Raw genomic sequence first — 21451 nt, 5'->3', positions numbered from 1 at the left:
GCGCTCGCCGCCCCCTCCTCGCGGGAGGGAGACCCCCGCGGGGCCGGGGGCGCTGCCCCGGGTCACGGCCGCCGCCTGTGACGGGGCGCCGCGGGCTCCTCGCTCGCCCGGGGAGAGGCTTTCCTCGCGAAGGTGCTGCACGAAACTCCCCCGCTTCCTCCCGCCCGGGGCTGAGCTGTCACCCCGGGTGCGGGCTTTCTCCTCAGCGCAGCAGCATGTGGAGGAAGAAGGGCTTGCGCCCTGCCCGCGCTCCCCGCCGCGGTTTCCCGCACGGGCTGCGGGAGCACCTGCTGCCGGGCAGAGCGCGGCGGCCGAGCGCTTGTCCTCCGCCCCGGGTACGGCGGCGGGGTGCCGTGCGGGGTATCCCCGGCGCTGGCGGGAGCAGTGAGCCGGAGGCGCGGCAGAGGGTGCTCTGCCATTGCCGCGCTCGGCGCTCGGGCTGCTTTGCGCTGGGCCTGAGAATTTTTTGAAGGAGTTTTGTCTCTTCTTTCAGCTGGCAAAAAAGGCATAGGCGGCAGCAGCAGCGTGCACGTGTGGTGTAAAGAAAGGCGCTTTATGATGCTGGTTGGTTGCAGCACAGTGGGATACTGGGAAAGGCTGACAAAATCAACAGGGTACTTGTTTACTGATGCACGGAACCTCCTTGGCCTAGAGCCCAATAGCTCTGTTGGAGAGGTTGAGTACTTACCTTCGTTGGCTTAAATGGGTCAGCAGTGGGATTGCAGTTCGGCCTGACTTGTCCGAACTCCAGAAAGCAATGATATGTTTAGAAAGGGGGGAAACAATGAAGTATTGTGATTAACAGGGAAAAAATCAGTAGGGTGTGCTGATAGTTATGCGTGCAGTGCTTGTAGGGTTTAACGTACAGCATGGACACCCAATGCTGCAAAGCTGACTACTTAATGATACCTTTGGATCCACTTTACTAATAAGGCTTCTTAAAGTCTGCACATGATTGTGGATTATGACTCTCTTAAGAGAGACTTAAGCGATCTTGCAAAGACTGAGTGTACTCGAGTTTGTTATTTGGCAGTGGGTAGCAGCATGAGGTCTGGGAAGCAAATAGGAAGTAAAAATTATTCATTTAGTTTTGATGTTGTTCTGGGTCTTTGACAGTTGTTAGTGTCATCATAGACTGATCTTAGCTCAGATAGTTTCTCATGTGCTGAAAGACAGTACTCCTAACCCAGTAGATGTGTAGTTCTTCTGGATGTGCAGACAGTCCCTGTAATAGCGTATGGAAAATGTTCTGAATTAGTCTGGTTATTTTTATTGTGGCAAGTATGTTTCTTTAAGAGTAAACTAAACTGTATCACACTGAAAAATGTTCTCAGCCTGCAATTATCTTAATCTCTTGTGTTCAAAATGAAAAAAAGCCATTGAAAATGGAAACCTCTCTACTGATTCACGTGGCTAATGAGGTTTATGACAACAGATCCTTATGCAGTGTTACTACTTTGAGGTGTCATGACCTCTGGCCCAAAAGTGCAGTTCAAGATGAGGATGGGCTGTCCTCTGGCTCTGCAGGCTGCCCTGTGTAACCAACAGTGGTAGAGGTCCAGCCTGTGTTTTCAGAGAAACAGTCCTGGTTTCTTGGTAGTCTGCATCAAGCCTCCATAAGACAGAGGTGCCTTTTGTGGAGACAAGAGGAGGGAATAGTGGTAATTTGCTCAGCTCTTGAAACTCAGGTCTGACAGCTGTTCCTGCCACGAGTTCTTCCCTGGTGGGACATTCAGGGGCTTGACATGTCATCCTGTTTTTCTGCGCCTCTTGAGGCCTCAAAAAAAGGGTATTGGTTTGGTCCTTAAATGCATCTGGCTGTAGGTAACAGCATGGTGAGATGCAGTAGTTTGCTTTTTTTCAGTTCTGTTTTGCTTACCCGTCTCAAGACTACTTTGGATGTTATTGTATTGAGATGCATTCAAAATTTTTCTTTCCTACCCTGATAGGAAATACACTTCAGCTTTCACTTTAAAGTAGTTGAGTGTTAATTATAAGACTTAAAGAGCTGTATCCTAGTGTGGACATGCGTGCCTGTAAGTTTATCTGACTATGATATCATTATTAACCTCTCTGATACAGGCAGGACCAAACTGTCTGCGCTGTGTAGGAACTTTAGAAATCACCACAGGAAAATCATGGGCTTTTCAGCAGTAAAGTTCTGAACAAAATTCCTGTCTTCAGGTGAGTGTTAGCTCCTGCTTAGGTGCAGCCTGACTGTATTCCCCCTGGGGGAATCATTTTACTCTCTTTGTTTCCCTAGAAAATTTATAGTTCCCAACTGCACTGCTTGGTTCTGTGTGGATGCAAACCATGCTGACTCATATGCTGAACTGTTGCAGCCTTGCTCCATGTAAACACAAGCACACTTCCAAAACATTTAATTTGTAATGTCCTCTGTGGAGAGCTATCCCACAGCTCCTGGCCTAATTCCCAGAAGCAGCAGATTCTGGGGTACTGGGAGTTTCAAAGGCCATTGGTGCCCAGCAGGATAACTGTCTGAACTAGCTTAGTGTAGTTTATCCTGGCACTGGGACAGTTCAAACTGAACAGGTATTTAATCTTGCTTAAAGCAAGTCTGCTTTGAACAATACTTGGTATGTGTATAAATGATCTGGAGCCTGTTGGGACATGGCTGTCAGGAGATCTACATGGTAGGGAAATCTTTGTTATGGCAAGTAAACTTTGGTGTAGATGTACCTCCTAACAATTTTTTTAAAAAAAACCTATCTGTGTGCAGTTATAGTAAAATCAGGAATAAGCTATTAAAAGATTTGTTTTCTTGGTTCCTCTGTGGCAAATAACAGCAGTAATTGTTCTGTGAAAGAGCTGAGTTTATATCCACATATAAAATGCTTGTTAAAAAGAACTTCTCAAACATGGAAACTCACTCTCCCATTCATGCCCACAAGCATCCTATTAGGTCTTTTAATTGAAAATAAATATGATTTGACTACAAAGAATGATTTCCAAGTACAGTTATTTAGTCTGTACCTGGTAAGTACAGCAGTAGAATTTTAAGATAAATGCCTTCTCCTTTAAAGCAGTAATTAGTTTAGTGGAGACTAACTGATGAGGAACTGGAATTCCTTAGTTTTTGTGGGTTTTTAATTTTATTTGGTTTGGTTTTTGTTTTATTTATTATTGTGATCTAGGTTGAAAGAGTAATCAGCTATGGTAAGTATGGAGAGTAATTTGGGAGAGGTTCAGTGCAGCTTATGGGTGATCTAGATCATTTACATCTCACTTGCTAATGTAGGTTGGCTGTCAGTGCACTACCTGTAATTGTTAAAAATCATCTGTTTGCTGAACCGTGCTAAGCTTTGCTGATGTCATAACTTATTCCAATATCCTGCACTTATTTCAGGTTTCCATTCTTACTTTTTTTTTTCTTTTGGGAACAAGACTTCAGAGGCACTGGAGTAGTGGAATGTGCTCAAAGCTGGATCTGAGTACAAGAACTGGTTCAGAACTCTGGAGGAAAAAGCTCCTGGTGCAGGTGGGACTCTATAGCGCATATTGAGGTCCCTTGGGGATACAAGCCATTGCTCCCTCTGCCACAACATGGCAGCACTTGCAGATGCTCCTAGCGAGCACTGTATCAGTGCAACTGGAAGAGCATATCTGTGCTCTTACCTTTACAGATGGTAGGGCTTGAAGGTAGCATGCCTGTTACTGCTTCACCTGCAGGAAGGGCACTTAGAGTAATAGTATTTTGGTATCAGAAGCATCTTTTCCCAAAGTGTGATTCAAGGCCCTACTTATTTTCCTTCTTTATTCAGTATGTATATTCTATTTATATGGGGAATTTCTTAAAAATATGGCTTAATTCACAAATGGATTTCACTAGAAAGTCTTTATCAGAAGTGTGAAATTGAAGTTTACATATGTGGCATTTTGTTGCTGAGTGATCATTGACAGAGTACTGTTAATTACAACATGGAATCTTACAACCTGTATTTCAAAATCTTCCTTTCTGTGATGGCTATTATTGGCATTTTTCTTTGTAAAAGCAAAGGATGTTAAAAACTGTGCTTGCATCTGTTATTTTTGCTACGACAGCTGTCTTTGTCCAGTTTTAACTTACCATTTTCTGAATAGCTCTTAACTGGGATTGTAGCATTAATGGCTATGTACAGGGGAAGTAGAAGAGGAAATCTCCCAATGCCATCTCCTTCTTTCCGTCAAAATATGTTTCTTTCATGTTACACTACTTTTAATCAAGATGCAGTGAGTGGAAACATTAAATTACTAACTCTGTTTTGGTGCCTAGCATAATTAGGAGTGGTACAGTTATGGTATAAAGGAGTAGCCAGTTTGTTAGTACTGTTTAATCATGGTTTGTCTTGAGCAAGACAGATGGTAGCACTGATACTGTGCTTCTGAGACTTGAAAACTGGGAAGATCGCTTGAAATAAGGTGATGCAATTTTTGTGCAAAGTCATGTACAAAATCGTGTTGTCTTCAGATGGCAATTGTGAAACAATTGTGAAACAAGCACTCCTTGCAACATGCTATCAGTCATTACACAAGCAGCAGCAAGTAAGGACTGTCCCTCTGTCTCGATGTAAGCAGTGGGATGTATCGTCTTCCGGTGCCAACTTACTTTTACACCAATATGCAACACTAGTGTAAAAGAACTGTAAAATAACCTGTGTTTATTCAAACACTCTTTCTGGCACACTGAACGTATTTGTCTGAAGTTGATAGCTAACTTCTGTGTAGTCAGCGTCTATATTAAGTGTTTGTATATGGCTGTCTTCCTGACACTAGCTGTAGAATACTGTCATGAGAGAAGGGGATTTTTATATGTTAGATGGCAACCTGTTGGACTGAATAATGCATTGTTGGAAACTGTTGGTGGTAAAGTAACAGCAGTTTGGAAAGCTCTATGACCCTAATCCAGACCTGTTTTAAAGGGTAACTTCTAATACAGAATCTAGTACAGTTTAGTCCAGTTGGAGGGCCAGCTGTCTATTTTGGAAATCAAAGTGCTGCCTTTTAAGATGAAAGCCATATTTCTGTGAATATGAACTCTTTTGTATCTGCTTACTGTGCCTTGTCTGAGGGAAGGAGCAGCTGTAGTGCATTCGCCAGACCTGCATTTGGCTGTTGCTGCCATTGTGTTGTGTGTAAACATGTACCATTATTTTGGATCACATAGCAGCCTGTTCAAAAGGGTCTCACATTCCCCAGCTGTTCCGCAACTTTTCCATCTCTGAGCTTGCCAGCTGCTTAATACAGGCAACTGTAGCTGCATGTGTTTCTCTGGTGTTAAGTATTAGTGTAGATAAAATTGACTTCTTGTTAAATGCTTGATGCTGTGAGCTTCTCTCCTGCTTCTAATGGGCTTAAACCAAAAGTAGGCTGTTCTTACTGTATCAGAGTTGTTAGAAGTTTTCTTTGCCACTATTTGGACAGATTTGCTTAATCTTATTGTTTTTAGATTTGGCACAAATATGAAATACAATTGTGTTTACTTATATATGTATATCCACAGTGTGTGATAGTAATTAATCCAAAAGAACTGGGGTATGAAAAGGCACCTCTTAAAACCATATCAACAGCTCTTTTGTTTCCCCACTTCTCTGAAAAATGTTCAGTTTAACAAGGCATCCTCTGCTCTCTGGTCAGCCAACTCTTTCATTTACCAATTCTTGCAATAAGTTTTATTTCAGTGGCAGCACTGCTCAGATCAGATGTTGAGGAAAGAACAGGGGCTCTGAAATGCCTCGTATCTGTAGAGAGTGCTCAGACCTGCTGAAGGACCATAGGCTGAGCCCTGCCTTCTAGATTTTTCCATCCAGCCTGCTGCCCCTGCCATGAAAGGGATAGGAAACATCCGGGAAATGTTTTGTGTGGCTGAACTCCTTTTTGTAGCAGTGAATCTGGAAGTATCTCCCTGGAGATACAGAAGTTGAGTCAGACTATCTGCGTATGGTGAACTTCAATGAAAGTTTTGAAGAGAGTAAATTCAAGCACTTTTGGAAAAGGGGGGTAATTCTCTTAATGACTAAAGTTAGTCTTCTAAACACTTAATGTGTTCTACAATGTTAGTTTGAAACTCTGGGTGAGAAGGAACATATACTTGCTGCAAGAGATTGTTAAAGATAGTGACAGAGCTAAGTTTTCAGAGGCTTGAGGTGGTTTTATTAACTAGTAGTCCATGCTTCCGTGTAAGGGGATAAATCAGGCATTTTCTTGAAAACATATTTAATGCAGTTTATAGTTGAAGAATATAATTTGAATTTTCCTGGCTTTATGAATCGTTTTATGATGAAGGAGAGTGGAAAGGAATGACTTGTGCATTTTTGCTGTTAACAGCAGAAAAGGCTGCCTCTGCTCCAGGCTCCTAGTTACCCATTATAAGTAGTCTGGAAAATCCTACTATTCAGAGAGGAAATTTTCAGGTGACTGTAGATACATTTCTTCCCCCCTCCCCCCCTTTTTCTTTTTCCTTTCACCAGGCCTACTAGATCTATCCTGGCTGCTTGTAGCTTTCATGTTCATGTTAAATATCAACACTACCTAAATTATGCTAATGAGAGGATGACTCTGGCTTAGTAATAGAGCCTTGCCCTGTAAAAACAAAACAGAAACATAAAAAGAAGTTTTTTGGTTTAAGGTAGCATAATTCAGGATCTGGTTATCATATCTCCAAATAGCTGAGAGTTTGAACTTTTCCATTCTAATGCTAGCGTCTGAAAAGAACTTGAAATACTGTCTTTGGCTAGATGCTTGCTCTTGTCTTCTGCAAAATTACTCTTTCAGACTCAGTGTTGGAGTGCTAAATCAGTATTTGTGAAATCATAGCAGAAATACAGGCTTATAGTTTGAAGTGATCATATCAGATACAGTTATGTTAGCTGAAGCAAAGTAACGGATATTAGCTTAAAATGTATAGTTAATACAGAAAATGTAGAAATGAATATGTAGTCTGGATTTACTAACTATATGTATGAACAGTTATTTGGAAAACAGGTAACAGGCGTTCTCATCCAGAATAGCACACTGTTCGTGCTTCAAAAATAGAGGAAGACAACTGAGTGTGATACTGAGGGCAGGAAAGAAGGTGGGGAACGGAGGAGGAACATTTGTCACAGAGAAGGTCAGGGAGCATGTCTTAATTTTTTTTCTCTCTCTTTTTTTTTTTTTTTTTTTTTTTTTTTTTTTTAGTGCTGCTGATTTATTCATAAACCCCTTTGGGGTGAGTCTAGGGAATGAACATAGAGGAGATTTGGAGGAGTGGAATTTGAGAAGTACGAAAGTAAGGAAGTGTTGGTTTGTCCTCACTAGAGCAGAGGGGGAAGACAGTATGTGATTAAGAAGGTGTTCAGTTATTAAAGGCTTTAGGAGAAACAATTTTCTCATGGAAGGTGGTGGGAAGTCATGTGATAAGACTTAAACAGCAGTAAATTGCTAAACATGTTTAAAAGCAGTGGGGGGAAAAAGAAGGGGTTACCCCTTCACCCACCTCCAGAACCTGTTCTTGACTAAGGTGGTGAAAGTTCTAGAAAGGCATAATAATAGAGCATTGGAGAAAGCTTTTTGTTAAGGTTTTTTTCTTTCTTATAAATGAAAGGTTCTTCCAATGTTGTTGGCTTAAATTTGCTTCAACCCCTACAGGGGAAAATATTTATTTCAAAGTTTCCTCTAAACTTAAATTGGCTTCCCAACCAATTTAAAGACATGTCTGTCTATGTAATGCCTTCCAACTCCAGGAAAGCTGACAACTGTAAGGCTTAGCAGAGGAGAAGACCTTGTGAATTGCGCAGGGGTTTCCAGCAGCAGGGAAACTGCTGTTCTGAAAACATAACTTGAATTAATCTCTTCAACCTTTGTTTCCTTTTGCTGTTGTTAATGATTTCCTTTGCACAGCTAATGATAAACGCTGCTTTGCCTGCCTCACTTCACTGACTCTTTCACTGCTCTCTGAAACTAAAAATTACTGTTTGTGTTAAAGACAGAAGTAGTGCAGCAGCAGGTAGAACTGCTTCCTCGAGTCACAGGTTGATGTGTGATGAGAGTTGTCATCTCTTAACTTCATCAATTCTCTCCAGGGCAGTCCTTGCAGCTCTTACCATGGGTTGTCCTGCACACTGGTGAGCTTGGGTGTCTGTTATCATACAGGTTGTGTGGTTCATGGCTCAGCACTGTATATAGCTGGTGCATGGCACCCCAGAGCCTACTTACACTCAATTGTCTCTATCACTGGAAAGATTCAAAGGTTTGAAAGAAACTTACTTAAGCAAAAGTTACAATAATGAACAAAATCACAAAAAGAAAACAAAGTGTATTTACTGAGGTAATGTCTATCAGTAAGGCTCTGGCTTGCTTAGGCTGCTGCTGTTAGGGTGCCTGTTATAGTTCCTTGTGTTCTTGATGCTTTTGCCTTGTTTGTGTGCTGCATGTGAGGCTGTACTCTCACCTGTAATCAGCATCAGCGTTTAGGTGTTAACTACTAAGAAGCAGTTGTTTCTTCTTCTCCTACTTTTATTTCACAAAGGCTGCATAGCTTACGTGTTGTTGATTAGACCACACTGTTGGCTTTAGGCTTGAATTAATTATTTATTCTGTCACTTGTGGTATAAAGCATATACTGTGACAAATGTTACTTCAAAGGAGTTTGTACAAAACTTGACCCTTGCAAAGCTCAGAGAGTAAAGACTCTCCAGAACTCTGTAAACACCCTGACTGTGAGATTGCACCAGACCTCTGCTGGATGCTCTGCCCAGTGCCTGTCCATTTCCTTCCTGTTACATTGTAGAGTGCCAGTAGTTGACAGACAAAGGATTTGTTTTTTTCTTAAATACACTTGTTTGTCTTGTCTCCATAATATTTGGTGCATGCCTGACTTTACAACTTGCATGCAAATGCCTATTTTTGTATTGTTTTTGTGGGTTGGCAACAAAGTTGTTATGGCTTCCTACTGCAAGCAAAATCCTGGAGTATGGAAATAAGTTGTTTATATGGATTCCTGTTATGGAATGCAAGTTTAATTTTTCTAGTTTGAAATTAAATTACCTTTAATAAAATGAACTTTGAATTTAAGTAGTACTGAACCCAGCTTAAACAACTTTCTAGGTCTTAAATTAATAAAAGCTAACTATAGCATAACTAACTACTGCTAGCTATCCATTTCAAGTTCTTAAAACTTGTGGTTTAAGAGGGGAATGCTCAGCTAATACTTCTGTAATAAAATTCATGTCTGAAATGCATTGTGTAGCGTACCCTGCTGGGATAGTACAGCCACAGACAACCTGAAGGGATTTGTGTGGGCAGGGAGATGGCAGATGAAACGTTCCAGGTGAGATATAAATTTCCATTCCCTGGTTTGGGAACCTAATCTGCCTTCCAATAGGGAGTTAGGGAGCTCCGAAAAAGAAGTTACTAGTGATTTTGTTTCATCTGACCTGCTATTGGAGTCTTGACCTTGCAGCCTTTTAAAATAAGTCTTTAAAGAAGTATTTGGTTGGACATACTCTTTCTGGGCTCCCAGGAGGTGCTTGCCAGCAACAAGCTGCTGAAATCAAAAGCAAAACCCCAAAACGTTTATATATGTGTGTGAAGTAAGGAAATTGAGGACCAAAGTGGTTTTGTGCTGAACTTCAGCCTGCCCAAAATATCTTTCCAAATGCAATAAAGAGAGGGAACACCTTAAATACTGTTTTCGAGATTTATAATTTCTTGTGAAATTCCTAGAGTAACATACAAATGTGCTTTCATGATGCAGTTGCAATGTCCTTCCAATAAAACAAATGCTACTTCAGTAAATGTTTCTCACATAGACTGACATGAGAGCTTATAATCATGCCAGTCCGTGCTGAAACAAAGCAAGTAATCTTCATGCTACAGAAGTTAGTTTCTTAAGGAAACCCTGAAAAAAAAACTTTCCATGAACATGTTGGTATGAATTGGCATTCTTTCTTGCACAGGAAACCACAAATTCTTATTGTGGAAAACTTCTGACTCTTGTAAAGCAGTCATTAGTTTTGTGTATTAAAGTTGTTCAGAATGTTCTAGGTTTTTTTGGTGTGGCCTCTAAAGAGCTGCTGTAAGAAATGTTACTCTTGATAAAGGAAAGATCACTTGCTCAAATGTTTCCAGTCACTTGTATTCTCAGTGCGTGTTACTGGAGCTTGGATACTTGTCAAATACCTACAAGCCTAAGACCATCTTTATTTGTCAATTATTTTTACCCCCTCAAGTCTCCAAGTATGACGGTTATAGCAATTGAATATGATCCCTGTATTAAATACAGCAATGTGTTTGAGTTTTGTTAAGGTTTCTGAAACTGATGTACTTGAAATTGCCTGTGGTGGTTAGGTAGCTCCTGGATCAGCGCCATTCAGTGCACAGATATGCACACACATACATACATGTGTTTGTGTGTGCTTCATGGCAACACTTGGCCAACGCTGGAACACTGGTGTGCAATGTTAACGTGACTTGCATACCAGTAGTGTGTGCTGTGTATACCAGAGGCTGGGAGCTTCAGGTTCAGGTGACTCAACCTGACTGGTCTTCTTTCTCTCCCCCCCTCTAATTATTTTTTTTTTTTTTTTAAGAAAATGCCTATTCTGGATTTCAAATGATCAGTTTTCAGACTTCACCTAAGGTAAACCTCTCTTTCTTAACTGAGAACTGCATCCCTAATTTGTTCCTTTGAAATACACTATCAATAATATAACCGAATTACAGCACATTCTTCCAGGTTTGTTTTTTTTTTCATGAAAGAAGAAAGAATCATGGGTGGAGATGTAGCAAATTACCTAAGCTAGCAGTAATAAAAGTGATTATTTTTTTTTCTTTGTAGAGCAGACTTGTTTGAAACATTTATCACATCATCTTCATTAATGTTTTATACTTTCTACTATTTTGGAGTGTTAGCTGGGCTCTCAAGTACTGGAACGTTACTGCTGCTATTTAGGGCAGGACATCTGTCATGATGTGTCTAGAGTCTGATTTCCCCAAGCCTGAACAATTCTTGCCTTTATACTCTACCTATGTAGCTGTTGCTCTTTCTACAACCTAAAAATACTGCAAATAAATAAAGCTACAGAGAGGTTAAATGACTCTTTGAAAGTTTGTGTTTTCTGAGGGCGGGAAATTGCCAGTAGCTATGTCTTGTGCTGTCTGGACAAAGCTTTGGCAGAGTTTTAAGAATTTGCTAAACTAGGCCAAATTAACTTTCCTTTCTGGTCAGGCATACTTTTTGTACTGGAAGGGTGCGTGCAAAATGAATTCATGCTTCTCACAAATGGTGTTAACACTGTCTCGTGCTGCACACACCAAGGCTTCTGGGATCCAGCTCTAGCAGCACCCTGTTGGTGTGCTACCCTTGGCTTGCTCCCTTGCTTCTTGAAGTCATGGCTTGCATACTGACTTCCTTGGGCTTTGGGACTTTTCCTTTGCGGTAGCCTCAGTGTTGGCTGCCCTCTCAGTCGTGGTTTATATCCCAACAGCTGTTCAGTTTGCACACTTAGTACTGTAAATAGCAGTTACAATATTATTACAGTATTATTGAATATTCCCTGCACAGAGTAGTGAGGTTTCTCAGTGGAGCCTCAAAACTCATTTCTGGAAAGGGCAGACTTTGCAGGGTAATGTAGAGAAATGATTTCCCTTCTGCCACTGAAACCCTACCCTGAAAACTTTGTTTTAGAGGCAATTTTAATGACCTTTGAAACCTGTATTACAGTTTTCAGACCAACTCTTTCTGTGTGTGTGGCTTTGCAATAATACCGTTCTGGGGATGAAGTTTTATGAGTGTAACAGCTCCCTACTCCTCCCATTTCCCTCTTTCCTTCCTGCTCCCAGCTGTATGCCTGTGCTGATTATTCTGGGGTGGCTCTAGTCCACTTCTTCAACTTTGTAAGCTTCTTTATCTCAGGTTTTGGTTGCTGGGTCAGCACTTCAGTGTTCTGCTGTGTTAGTGGACCCAGGAAGCTCTCAGACCTCCAGTGAATGTGGGAGCTGGTGCTGTGAGGATCAGCCCATCTGGGAGTGGGGACAGAGAAGAAAGTTTGGGCTGGTGGCACAAAGTCCCCTCCCTGGTCAGCTCTTGGCTTGAGAGCCTTGGTCTTCATGCTGGTGGGGAAAGGTTGGTCAGAGTCAGACTGGGAAAAAAATACATGCCATTCACAGTTCATCTAATGTGGATCTGTGCATGAACATGGGTTTTCCTGTCACACCTTTCAGCTGTGAACTGACAAATTAAAAGCTTTTAAATGGAACACTGAAGTAATGTTTATTGGAAGCTTAAAATGCTGAAATTGGAGTTGTTTTTTTCTTTTCTTTTTTCTTTGTGCTTGTGGTTCCTTTTCCACGCTATTTTTTTTTAAGTTGTTTAAAGGAAACTACACTTTTCAGGGAAGATCACAGATGGGAAAGGCCAGCAACTATTGCAGTTGCATAGCATTGTTTGGCTCTGTTGGATTGTAACTGTTCTTAATCTAAAACTGCAGATCCTTTACTTGTTCATCAGATTGTAAAGTTCTATGACAGCATCTAGTATCTTGTAAAGACAGTATGAGCTGCTGTATGTTGGAGTTACAATAGGCATGGTGACAGCATGTCTCTTCTGTACTGGGTGGAGTAAATTAAAGAGAATGGGGAAGAAATGCTAGGGAGGTGACTTGAAATAACTGCACGGGTAAATACAACATAGGAAGTTTCAGGAAGCTTTGTTGAACTTGGGATAAGTACTTAGAAGTTTACTAGAGAGCAGTACGTGCTGTTGAACCTGATGGCTTTGGTTTCTGATCATCAGTGAAGGCCTGCTTTTTCACCTAGTTTTGAAATTGGGGATTTACTTTGGCACAAAGGAGGCAAGTGTCTTGTTTGAGTTAGCTGAATACAAGTGTCTGGTTGGAAACATTCCCAGCAATGATCTGATTCCTAGCCTTTTCTGTAACCTCAATAGTGCCACCAATGCATACTGGGCAACGAAAGAGTTATGAGAACCTATGTAAACTCCAGGATTTTTGAATGTCCCAAACCCACTTGAATATAGGGGAAAAGCCAGTCACTTATAAACATTGGCTTGAAACAAAGTAATTGGATTTAACAGGACAGTTTGGTGGATTGTCAGTTCCAAGTGTGCTGGCTTCCTAGGAACTACCAGATGAGTTTAACAAAACCATTGCTTCTGTCTGCTGACTTTGTGGTGTCACAGGTACAGCTTGGTAAGTTCACTGGCAGTGAGTGACCCTGAACACCTACCTCACAGTACAGGAGTCTTGTCTCCTAAGACATCATGTTGCAGACTGTTAGGCTTTGTTTACAGAGGACACCTGAGATGGCTCTGTTGGCTGCTGGACGTGTTGAATTGCCCCCATGTTTCAGAAAAGACTGTGCTGTACTATCAGTAAATTTTCCAGGGTAACTCATATACATATTTGACCAAAATAAAACAGGCATTGTCTTCTTTTACATCTAAGCAAAACTTTTGCTCCTTGTAAATTGAAGTATTTGAGTTAAAGCGAAAAAACCCACAAAAACCCCCTTTGATTTCTCACTTCATTCTGGCAGTAGATGCACATCCACTGTACAAAGGGGAGACTCATGATTGTGTTACACTGCAGACATGGGAGAGTCTTCTGTATTGCAGGTGGATGAAATAAATTTCAAAGTCATCTGGCAATGAGCAGAGTGCATCTGCTTGACTGCCTTGAACTTCACTTGTTTAAACAAACCTCTGTCACAGGTTTCATTTTCAGGAGTGACCTGAAAAGATTCCCATTAAATCTTTTTACATTATTATCTGGTGACCTTACTGTCTAAAGTATTACATAATTCAGATCTGAGATTTAGACTCAAAGTTAAGGTAATATCTCCATATCAAAGTCCATGTTGTTCAGAGATGTTCCAGTGTTAATTGTTAAAAGAGGTGCCCTTGCTGCTCAGCTGATCTGCAAGGTTTGTTAGCTGTGCACTGTTTACAGCACTAATTGTTCAAGTGCTATTTCTGTTGCCTCACAGCACCAATATATTTAACTTAATAGATGTGACATGGAGGACCCTTATCCTGAAATGTGCTGCCAAAACTTAGTTTGGACTGTTTGCTTTATGCTCACAAATACTACGTTATATTTTCTCCAGATTTAATTGCATCATGTATTTGATTCATTCTATTTAAATAGTGTGTTTGAATTAAAGGAAGGGGAGGAAACCAAACTTACTTTGATCTTTGAGCACAAGATGGTATTATTTGGTTGTTTATGGCAACCTGAGTATTGTGTTTTGGTTTTTGTTTGTTTGGTTTTTTTAAATCCTCTAACAGCCTGTGTATTGAGTGCTGTTGTTTAGAACAAGCATGTATTTGTGTGTGCACCTGGTTCACAAGAATCACTTTTATGTTAGTTGTCTCAGGCACTTGAGAGTCTTGCTTCATCTTGCCTACTGCCTTTGCCTCGTTTCTGTTTCTTTCTTGTGTGGCACTGTCCATTTCCAAAACCTTGGGAAAGGGTTTTTGACTACAGCTCTCACTCTTGTATATAAGTGAGTCTTCAGTCTTGTTCCATAATTGCTCAGTGAAGAGAGCTATCTCTGCTGCTGCTGAGGAAGCTGAGATGCTTTGAGGCATTACAGATCAAAAGATGATTGTAGTTCTGTATGAGTTCCTCTGTTCTCCAGTGTAAGATAATGTTGTCACTAACAGATTGAGTATTTTTGAAAATTCATGTAGGTGAACAGAAGTGCAGTAGGCTTGAATCCAAGATGTCCCTCATTATGTTGTACTTTAAGAATTCTTATATTTATTGAATTTATTTTTAATTAAATTAATTTCATTAAATAGGGGTGATGTTTTTAGTCATGCTGTCACAAAATGCTTAACCCCTGGAGATAAATCTAAACACAGGGAATGTGTCTTGAATGCATTGTTAAGACGTGGACTGATGAATAGGACAGTGCATGACCTACTGGTTAATGACCATGCAGCATTAGTCATGTCCTTTTGCCTTGTCTGAGAGAACTAAATATTTAATATCCCTTCCATTTCTGAATCTGGCCATTCTGGACACTGTAATTAGTTGTGACTGTTATCTTTGGTTGGATATTCAACCGTTTCTGTTTCGGATTTTATGGTCTATTTTTATGATTAGTCTGTTCTTGAGTGTTTGGGGGGTTTTCTTTGGGTTTTTTTGGCTGTGTGTTCCTCTCTAACCTGCTATGAAGACTTTACTGCTAGACACTCAGGCCATGTCCAGTTGATCCACATAGTCCCAACAGCCAAGGTATCTTGCATTCTCTTGGAGTTGGATTATGTGCTTGTGCATTTTAGGATGATGCATAATATCCTGACCAGGAGAGATGACTGTGGAAAAAAGGAAGAGGAGACTGGGATTCTGAATCAGGTGACCTCTTGCTAGCTTTAGGGAAAGAGCTGCTGGAAAGCAGGTATGCTTTTAAGGGACTGCTTTCCTATTATGGGTCTTAAGAGTTGCACAGCTTTAATTCTCATTTTAGGATTAGTCTGCTGTTCCTGGTTATATCCAGATCACAAAGCAATTTTGCCATTGCTGTGCTGACCCACTGAATGATGCTGTTTCAGAGCAGAATGGTAGTGATTGCTAGTCTAGCTTGGGCAGGAAATGGCCAGTGTATCACTACTATCTCTGCCAAACTCCAATTTGATTCCTTCTTTGTACAGATGTAAAAGGAGCGTGTGCTAACACTCCTGTGCAAAGCAGATCTTACAGTATAGCTGAATGTAACTGATGATCAGAACTACCCACCAGATTTTATAGTGTATGATATATGATTGATCACATGGAGACCAATTTAATGGAATCTTGGTCTGTTGTACTGCTGTACTTTGAAATCAATCCCAATTGCACAATTTCAGTGAGAAGGCCTTTATTCAGCGAAGACTTGAAATGCAGTTTGTCCTTCCCTCCCTCTCCCACTTTTTAGTCATGTACGACATTCTTGAACTCACCACATCCACCGTGGCTGGCCAAGCACTTGGAGTTGCTGACCACTTTAACACTTCTACCTTTGCCTGACCTCTACCAAATCTACTCCTTTAGCAGTATTTGCAGTATCTTTCTTTTCTGGCCAAAAGAAAGCATGTACCTCTTATTTGTATTCAAATTTTTGGTTTGTGCATCACTCAGTAATTTTGCTAGAGGGGGCAGCAGTGTGAATTTGGAAGGAGGGCATAAGTTATGTGAATGATGTCTCAACAGACTTTCTCTCTACAGGCAAAGGCCCAGTGAGAGTCGGGGGAAAAAAAGCAGCTCTTGATGTTCAAAATTGGACAATTATTACATGTAGAACTGTCTTTTTAAAGAATTGTTTTTCTTTTTAAATTCTTGAAGTGTAGGAATGGACATCTCTCTCTGTTACCCATTTTGTCAGTGCTGGCAAGTTCAACACTGCAAGTGTTGCTTGTTGATGAGCTGGAATTCCAGCGGTGACACTGCTGTCGGCTCCCTTGCTTTCTGCTGCTTTCTCTTGCTCTTCCTCTCTGGTCCCATGGTAAACAGTGGTGATAACTACCACTTCTCAGCATGTAAGTATACTGTTCAGCATCTATAAAGCAGTGAATACGTTATGCTACTCATGGCTTTGGACTAACTAAATTAATTGGAAACTCTTAAAACATCCTCAAGATCTTGTTTGTAAACCATCTTAGAGATGAGTGATGCATCTGATTTTCAATATTTCTCCTGTTTTTAAGTGCTGAGGGAGACAGTATAAAAAGTGTCAAAAAAAGTATCAAAATTGGTGGAAGCAGCTGAAAACTGATTTGTTTTAGGGAAAGGGAGTGCTGGCTTGAAGGAATGATTCTTTAGACCTAAGTGCTTGATATTAACACTGAAATTTCATGGGCTTTGAATGCCATAGACATAAGTTACAATAAGGAGGTAACAGGACAGCAAAATGAGTCAGAGAAGTGAGAGAAACTAGGCAACTCAAATAAGTTCCCTTGTGGTAATGAAGTCTTGAATGTATGGGGTTTTTTTGAAGAGGTGGTTCAGAACGGTAATCTGCAGCATAATCAAGTGTGTCTTCTGAAGGAAGAAGCTGCTATTATTATGAAATCTGAACATGCAGATGTCTCTGAGCTTGAAGGAATATTTCAAAAAGTTAACCTTGAGGACTTGGAAAACAATCTGATAAGCATATGTGGAAATTGCTCCATAGGACTTATTAGGTTGGCAGAAGTCATTGGTTTACATGCTGATAAAATACCTCTTTCATAAGTGTTGCTACTCGATAAGTCTAAGAACATTATAATTTGGTTTTGCAGCCCTTTCAGAAGATGTCCTAAATAATTGATACCCCGGCCCAAGGAGCTAAGAGAGAAACTGTAACAGAGCCACCTCTGATGTCACATTTTAGTTGTATAGGAACACATTAAATAATGAAACCTTTAAATCTATGATCATATTTTATTTTGGCTAAGATTGGCGTTTACTTAATTACAGGTGTGCTCTAATTCTAGCGGTTTTATGAGAAAGTTTTGGAAGTTGAAAATGTTCTTGCTCAGACTGAGCAGTTGAGTTGAACAGTTGAGCATGGCAATTTACTGCAAGTCTCATTAGACATTGATGTTGCCTATGTTGGGATATGCATTCAGGGTGGACTGCTGTGACTTGAATCAACAGCAGCTGGTTTACAGATACAAAAGGACTCGTTTGTTTGCCAGGTGCATCTTAGTCAAAGTTGCTGGAGTTATTTGAATGTACAGTCAGTGAAACCTATACACAGGCTCCTGTGTAGAATTTAGACAAATATCACTGGGATACCCACACTCATACTGTTTAGAGCGTGTCACAGTTGCTGCATTTTACTTGTTTAAATCGGATTTGGGGGATGAAATAGTTTACGCAGCTAGTACTTGGCTTTTATTTTGGTATATCTAATTGGTATGTAAAAGATGAGGACGGAATTCAAACTGAAGATTAAAGAATGAGTTTGCCTAAGAGACCTCAAGTAATGTGATTTGCTGTCTGAACTCATGACTGAAGCTCTAACTATAGTACATGTTACTGGCCTCTGTTTCTGTACTGGGGCACTTCGTCAGAAGAAACTCCCACCTCTGTTACTTGCACTCTTGCACATGTCAGAGGTAAGAGTGCACATTGCAAATATGCAAAAAAGTCCTGATTTATAGCTGAGGTCTGGCTGAGCAGAGCTATACAAGTGCAGGTTAGAAGTCACTCAGATAACATAAATCCAGAACACTTAGGTTTGCCAGCTGGCTGATAAATGAAGTGGGTGTTTTACAGCACATATTCTCTAAACTGTAAGGGAGGGATTGAAAACAATAGTTGATTCCTAGATTTGCTGTAAACCCAGTTTTAACCTGTTTGTATTGTGCTATTGATGGTGTATTTTCCTGTGTTTTTTAGCTTGAAGGTAGGAAAATTCCCTTGAACATAGATGAAATTCAAAGATGATGCAAATAGGTACTTTTTGCATTCATTGAGGTTCTTACCCTTCCACATTCAGCACAGTGGGTTACCTAGCTGAGGAGGAATTGCCTTTATGATGTGTCTAGCTTTTCAGAAGCTTTTTACCAGCCTAAAAAAAACCCTCAGTCTTAGTAATTTTGAGTTTAGAATGCCATGTTTCACATCAAAAGAGAAATCAAATTTACCCTTTATGTTGTAGTCCTTTGTGTATGTTTCAGAAAATGCACTTACCTGCTACTGGCTAACTGGTAAACTGAACATCTGCCCTAAGCATGCAGGTTATGAGTTTGCATGGAGCTGCGGAAAAGCAAGAGGGCACGCTTCTGTGCAGGGCAGGACTGAGCTGGTGTCTCTGCAATGCAGTTTTTCAAGCATCTGAAATAGGGAGGTCTGCTCTCATTCAGATGTCTTCCCCAGCGGTGAGGCGGGAGGAGTGCTGACTGAGTTTGCCAGCAGTGATAAGGCCTCCAGGTGGTCATCACAGTAAACATGCTGCGAGAATCACAGCCCTGCTTTCCTGGAAGTTACATGAGGCAAGGGCGTACTTCTGTCACTTGTTCTGTTGGAAGCTTCTTGTTGCTAGCAGCTAAATGACATGCAAAGCAATCAAACTGTGGTTCTTTCAGCATTACTGGTATTTGGCTTGTGGTACTTGCTTCCATTTTGAAAGCTGAATTTGTCAGCATAGACAGACTACTTAACTCTGAAAATGTAAACTCTTATCACAAGTGCTTCTTGTGTTGTAATAAACATACCTAACTTTCCTCTACAAGAGCTGATATCATGCTTGCTTTTTTCCACCCACTGTTTATTCAATAGCCTGCCAAACAGCATAGGTATCTTCTGAAGAGATTTATGCAAAACTGGCAAATCAGGTGCTAATGATGTTGCTTCCAATAAATTCAGACTATTGTATTCTATGTACAGTATTCACGGTCCTATTACTGACAAACAGGGCTGCTATTGGCTGCAGTGAAGTACACCACAAAATCACTCTGATCTTAGACTTAAGCTATAATTTGAGACAGCTACCTTAAAAGAACCTAAGTCCATATGTAAGCTATAAGCAACATAAACTTTAAATAGCAGAGACAATTAGCAAGGAACTACGCAAATCCCACAGGGCTAGATAGTATTTACCATCATTATGTAGTCCACTAAGTGAGTAACATTTCCAAAGCTTAGCTTGTGAATAAGACCAGATTGTTTGTGATATGATTTCATAAAACGAACAAGGAAGGGTCCAGAGGCTACTTAAGGTTTTGCAGATGTGTTAATGACTACTACTTAATTGTGTAAAGTATGTATGAGGAGATACATGGCAGCTGTAGAAAGAATATCTAAGAAAGAAACTTATCATTAGATATATGCTGAATTTCTTTATCAATATATCTGTGTTTCCAACTGTTCAATTTTATTACCTTCTGTTTGAAATAACCTTTAAATGTTAAGTGAGTTTTTTGCTGCTTATTGTGCTACATAATGTGTGTTCCCGAATATGTTCTGTCTCCTGTATTCCAATTGTGCTAATAAAGTGACCATTTTCTGTGACGTTTCTTGTTCTCCTTTGGTACTATTAACACATACCTGTTCTGATTCCATATATCCTATCTAATTCTGCCACCTAAGACAGCTGTGCCAATAGAAGAACTGGGAAGAAAACAACACTTGCAGCAGTCTAGAAAAAAATGCTCCCCAGAACATGAGTGCTGGAGGAAAGATTGCTGAGAAGAGGTGTTCAGCCATGAAGTTGGTGGACTTCCTAATGGGTTGTCTTTCTTGGCTTTTGAGTTAGCCAGCCCCAAAGAGCCACAGAAGTATAGCCACCGTGCTGAAGATCATAGGAAGCTGTAGCTTCCCTTTGGGGTGCTTTAAGAATGGATTGGGCCTCTTCCCTTTCTTGAGAGAAATGAGATTCAGCTGTTGGGGACATTTTATCTAGGGAGCCTCCTGAAGACCATGTCTTCCATTTTCCTTTTTTATGGTTGTTGTCTAATTGAGATAGAGCAGCATGTGTGCTTCTGATACAGGAATTTGCACTTGTTCAGATAAAACTGCTGAGTGATGCCCCCCCAAATACAGAAGGAATCACAGAAACAGCAGCAAAAGTTCTGCATGTAGGCTTGTAGAAGGGAAGGCCCCTTCTGTGCCTGTTCACTGTTCCCTCATACTGGAGCCTCCCTCGTACTAGAGCCTCCCTCATACTGGAGCTTCCTGCAAAACAATGGCTTGTCCTGCTTAGTAGCATGGATCCCTTTGTAAGCTTTATTGTACTTCATAGTGTCTAACTCAGAGCCCCTAGAGAACTTAGAAATTTGGGTGATGGGAGCCACTGAATTGTCCAAAATGGGTATTCTGTGGACAAACTTCCCTTCCATAGGCACATAATCTAAAAAATTGCTCCAGTGAGTTTAACATGAATCTCAGTGCCTTTTTAACCTTTAGTTTACTCATCCTGTCTAGACCTCTGTGAAATTGGAGAGTTCTCTTCATGAATGATGGACTGGAAGCTGGATTATGGGGTCTAGCTACCATGTTTTCACCCACGTGTACCAGCTTCCCCCTTTACACCCCTCTGCTTTTCTGACCCCATACTGAGTCATCTGTGTTTAATGTGTAAGGAAGTGATTGAATTATTTTTATCGTTGCTGGTCTGAAATGAGTCAGTGCAGGGTCAAACATGTTGTGGAGCAGGGAAGGGATAGACTCATGCTGCCAGGGAGAGGTGTGGGAATCTGGCAGCCAGCAGCTGGCCGAGATTGCCATGCACCCACAGACCAACCCCAGTGATTTCTCCAAGGTCACACAAACTTCTGTCAGCAAAAGGTTGAAACCCTCTCTCTCATGTTATAGGATGCTGACCGCAGGTCTGTCACATGCAATGACTGGTAGGAAGTGGCTTTAGGTTTATTCTACTTGAATGTATTTTTTGCTTGCAAATACTGATGTATGAATTAATAGATGCTTTCTAGTCTGTGCCAAAATCCAAATGTACTGAGCTGGTTATAATGTAGAAAACACAG

General features: G+C 40.7%; 1 protein-coding gene across 4 annotated transcripts in view; it reads left to right on the top strand.

The window, feature by feature from the left end:
- The window catches only part of SVIL (supervillin), a 142411-nt gene that overhangs the window by 146 nt on the left and 120814 nt on the right, over nucleotides 1-21451 (top strand). The window contains exon 1 of one of the 4 annotated variants that reach the window (XM_055709483.1): nucleotides 3426-3499. The exons of the other annotated variants lie outside the window; for them this stretch is intronic. The gene's annotated coding sequence lies outside the window, so the exon portion shown is untranslated. Of the gene's footprint in view, nucleotides 1-3425; nucleotides 3500-21451 lie in introns of those variants that run through there. 4 annotated transcript variants of the gene reach the window in all.

This window comes from Falco cherrug, chromosome 4, assembly GCF_023634085.1.
Source record: "Falco cherrug isolate bFalChe1 chromosome 4, bFalChe1.pri, whole genome shotgun sequence".
Taxonomy (NCBI): Eukaryota; Metazoa; Chordata; class Aves; order Falconiformes; family Falconidae; genus Falco; species Falco cherrug.
Note: the sequence above shows the minus strand (reverse complement) of the source record. Positions and strands in the feature narration are given on the sequence as shown.